Source organism: Bos grunniens, chromosome X (genome assembly GCF_055505025.1).
Source record: "Bos grunniens cultivar Pamir isolate PY7600 chromosome X, Bosgru_T2T1.0, whole genome shotgun sequence".
NCBI classification, from domain to species: domain Eukaryota; kingdom Metazoa; phylum Chordata; class Mammalia; order Artiodactyla; family Bovidae; genus Bos; species Bos grunniens.
In genome coordinates, this window is record NC_141194.1 from 13,654,257 (window position 1) to 13,659,138 (window position 4,882).

A 4,882-nucleotide genomic window follows, 5' to 3' on the forward strand; every position below is an offset into this window, starting at 1 on the left:
GAGAAATCAGAAACTTTACAGACAAGCAAAAGATAAAAGAATTCAGTACCAGCAAACCAGCTTTACAACAAATGCTAAAGGAACTTCTCCAGGCAGGAAACACAAGAGAAGAGAAAGACCTACAAAAAATAAGCCCAAAACAATTAAGAAAATGGTAATAGAATCATCCAGTACCATCACCTCATGGCAAACATCACCTCATGGCAAATAGATGGGGAAACAATGGAAACAGTCACAGATTGTATTTTCTTGGGTCCCAAAATCACTGCAGACATGAAATTAAAAGATGCTTGCTCCTTGGAAGAAAAGCTATGACAAACCCAGACAGCATATTAAAAAGCAGAGAGATTACTTTGCTGACAAAGGTCCGTATAGTCAAAGCTATGGTTTTTTCAGTAGTCGTGTATGGATGCAAGAGTTGGACCATAAAGAAGGTTGAGTGCCAAAGAATTGATGCTTTCAAACTGTGGTGCTGGAGAAGAGTCTTGAGAGTACCTTGGACTGCAAGGAAGTCAAACCAGTCAATCTCAGATGAAATCAACCCTGAATATTCATTGGAAGGATTGATGCTGTGGCTGAGCTCCGATACTTTAGCCACCTGATGCAAAGAACTGACTCAGTGGAAAAGACCCTGATGCTGGGAAAAGTTGAGGGCAGGAGGAGAAGGGAGTGACAGAGGATGAGATGGGTGGATGGCATCACAGACTCAATAGACATGCGTTTGAGCAAGCTATGGGAGATACTGAAGGACAGGAAAGCCTGGTGTGCTGCCGTCTATGAAGTACCAAAGAGTCAGACAGGACTTAGAGACTGAGCAGCAACAATAGAATCATACATATCTCTCAGTTCAGTTCAGTCGCTCAGTCGTGTCCGACTCTTTGTGACCCCATGAATCACAGCATGCCAGGCCTCCCTGTCCATCACCAACTCCTGGTGTTCACTCAGACTCACGTCCATCGAGTCACTGATGCCATCCAGCCATCTCATCCTCTGTTGTCCCCTTCTCCTCCTGCCACCAATACCTCTCAGCATCAGGGTCTTTTCCAATGAGTCAACTCTTCGCATCAGGTGGCCAAAGTACTGGAGTTTCAGCTTTAGCATCATTCCTTCCAAAGAAATCCCAGGGCTGATCTTTAGAATGGACTGGTTGGATCTCCTTGCGGTCCAAGGGACTCTCAGGAATCTTCTCCAACACCACAGTACAAAAGCATCAATTCTTCGGCGCTCAGCTTTCTTGACAGCCCAACTCTCACATCCATACATGACTACTGGAAAAACCATAGCCTTGACTAGACAGCCATTTATTGGCAAAGTAATGTCTCTGCTTTTTGATATGCTATCTAGTTTGGTCATAACTTTCCTTCCAAGGAGTAAGCGTCTTTTAATTTCATGGCTGCAATCACCATCTGCAGTGATTTTGGAGCCCCAGAAAATAAAGTCTGACACTGTTTCCACTGTTTCCCCATCTATTTCCCATGAAGTGATGGGGCCAGATGCCATGATCTTAGTTTTCTGAATGTTGAGCTTTCAGCCAACTTTTTCCTTCTCTTCTTTCACTTTCATCAAGAGGCTTTTTAGTTCCTCTTCACTTTCTGCCACAAGGGTGGTGTCATCTGCATATCTGAGGTTATTGATATTTCTCCCGGCAAGCCTGATTCCAGCTTGTGCTTCTTCCAGCCCAGTGTTTCTCATGATGTCCTCTGCATAGAAGTTAATAAGCAGGGTGACAATATACAGCCTTGACATGCTCCTTTTCCTATTTGGAACCAGTCTGTTGTTCCATGTCCAGTTCTAACTGTTGCTTCCTGACCTGCATATAGGTTTCTCAAGAGGCAGGTCAGGTGGTCTGGTATTCCCATCTCTTTCAGAATTTTCCACAGTTTATTGTGATCCACAGTCAAAGGCTTTGGCATAGTCAATAAAGCAGAAATCGATGTTTTTCTGGAACTCTCTTGCTTTTCCCATGATCCAGCGGATGTTTGCAATTTGATCTCTGGTTCCTCTACCTTTCCTAAAACCAGCTTGAACATCTGGAAGTTCATGGTTCATGTATTGCTGAAGCCTGGCTTGGAGAATTTTGAGCATTCCTTTACTAGCGTGTGAGATGAGTGCAATTGTGCGGTAGTTTGAGCATTATTTGGCATTGCCTTTCTTTGGGATTGGAATGAAAACTGACCTTTTCCAGTCCTAACTACATATCTCTAGTTACCTTAAATATAAATGGATTAAATGCACCACCCATAAGACACAGGCTGACTGGGTGGGTGAAAACATGTGCATGTATGTACTTCCGCTTACCACATCACTCTAGTAAACCCCCCCAATTGTATGTAATTATTTTATATTGTTAGGTTAATCACGTTTCCATTACCAGCTGGTAATTGCAATTATCTTTTATTTTTGTCTGCCTATTGATTGTGAAAACTGATAAACGTCTTTTACTGTTGTGATTAGGTAACTATTATTAGTTTTAATACCACTGTATCATGATCAGCAAACAGAAAATAATTCTACATTACTAACACTACCATTTACTAGAAAAACCTCTAACTACTTTTTAAAATCCAGATGCACATTATAACTGTCTTGTAATTTTTTGAAAAATACAAATACTCAGGTATTGTTTTTTCATCCAAATCTCCAGATGTGATTCTAATGAACAGTCATGTTTAAAAACAACTGGACTATTTAATGATCTTTTACTTTTATCTAGTTTGTCTCACTTTTTATATTTCATATTCAGTGCTTCTGTTTCATTTAGTTAATCTTTTCCAAATTCTCTGCCTCATTTGTTGTCATTCTTTCTCAAGCCTTTATCAAGTGTAGTAGAAAGGCTTTTGTATATATATACATATATATAGTATGTATGATATAATACATATTTTAGAAAACTTATGAATTTCTGCCTAGCTAAAAAATGTATGATATTTTGGTTCCACTTGCTTGACTAAGTATGAATAGAACATTGGATGTCTAATTTATATTCACTCAAAAATTTGATGTAGTTCCACTTATTCTGGCATCTAGTATTACTGCTAAAAGTCTAGAAACCTTATTATCTTTGTGATTTAAAAGAAATTTAAATGAGGCTTAAAACTTCTAAATCTGAGAATATAAAGAAATACTATGTTGTAAAACAACAGGAGATTGAAATGTGATACAGTATTATTAACTAAAGTACATATTTTGTTCAAATTTCACAAACATTTATGCTAGTGTCCATTATTTGTGTTCATAACTCATTCAAGATTGCACATTGTATTTAGTTATATTGAGCAGCTTCAGCTGCATGCAACAAATTCTGATAAATTCTCTTCATTTTTAATCTGTTACAAATATTTTCTCATTTTAATTGTTATGGCTTTTTAGATACACCCATCATTTAAAAGTGGATATTTAACTTCCAAATACATGGGGTTTTTAAAGTATCTTTGATATTAATTTCTCATTTTGATATTTATTTCTCATTTAAATGCTTTCTTCTTTGCAATCACCCTCTTTTTTTCAGTCTTTTTTCAATGGCTAAGTCAAATATCTCTCAGTAAATGTCACACTGTACTTGAAAATCTGTGGGTTATTCTCAAATATCTTTTGATATTGATTTCTAACATAATTTCATAGTGATAAGAGAACAGACTCGGTATGATTTCAATACCTTTAGACCATGAAATTTTTGCACTTTGTTTTATGTCCCTAGATATGTTCCAGTGTATCCTGGTTTAAAGTTTATGGGAAGTTGAATAGAATTTGTATCCTGTTGTTGTGTGAAAATTGTGTAAATCTTAATTATGTTGAATTGGTTCATAGTGCTTTTCAGGTCTCCTATATCCTTCTAATTTTCTGTTTATTCTTTCTATTAATTTTTGAGAGTTTGATATTGACACTCCAACTAAAAATCTTAATTTATCTACTTAAAATAATTGTAGTATATTATGGAACTATATGTAACTTTGTTCTCTATTTTCTAAGTCTCCTCTAAATGTTTCATCATACTTTCATAATTTAAAAAATTAAAGGAAAAAAAGATTAAAAAAAAAAAAGTGACACCAGTCATTGCATCAGATATGCAGATGATACCACTCTAATGACAGAAAGGGAAGAGGAACTAAAGAGCCTCTTGATGAGGGTGAAAGTGGAGAGTGAAAAAGTTGGCTTAAAACTCAACATTCAAAAACCTAAGATCATGGCATCAGGTCGTATCATTTCATGGCACACAGAAGGGGAAAAAGTGGAAGCACTGATGGATTTAATCTTCTTGGGCTCCAAAATCACGTCAGACGGTGACTGCAGCCATGAAATTAAAAGACACTTGCTCCTAGGAAGGAAAGCTATGACAAATCTAGGCAGCCTACTGAAAAGCAGAGAGATCACTTTGGCGACAAAGGTCTGTAGAGTCAAAGCTATGGTTTTTCCAGTAGTCATGTATGGATGTGAGAGTTGGACTATAAGGAAAGCTGAGCACCAAAGAATTGATGCTTTCAAATTGTGGTGCTGGCGAAGACTCTTGAGAGGCCCTTGGACTGCAAAGAAATCAAATCAGTCAATCTTAAATGAAATTAGTCCTGAATACTCATTGGAAGGACTGATGCTAACGCTGAGCTCTAATACTTAAGCCACCTGATGCAAAGAGCTGACTCATTGGAAAAGGCCCTGATGCTGGGAAAATTTGAGGGCAGGAGGAAAAGGGGGCAACAGAGGATGAGATGGTTGGATGGCATCACTGACTCAATGGACATGAGTTTGAGCAAACTCCGGGAGATGGTGAAGGACAGGGAAGCCTTGTGTGCTGTAGTCCATGGGGTCCCAAAGAGTCAGACACAGCTTAGTGACTGAACAACAACCTTGCATCAGGGCCAAATCTGGTCCAGTATGGGTGGATTCA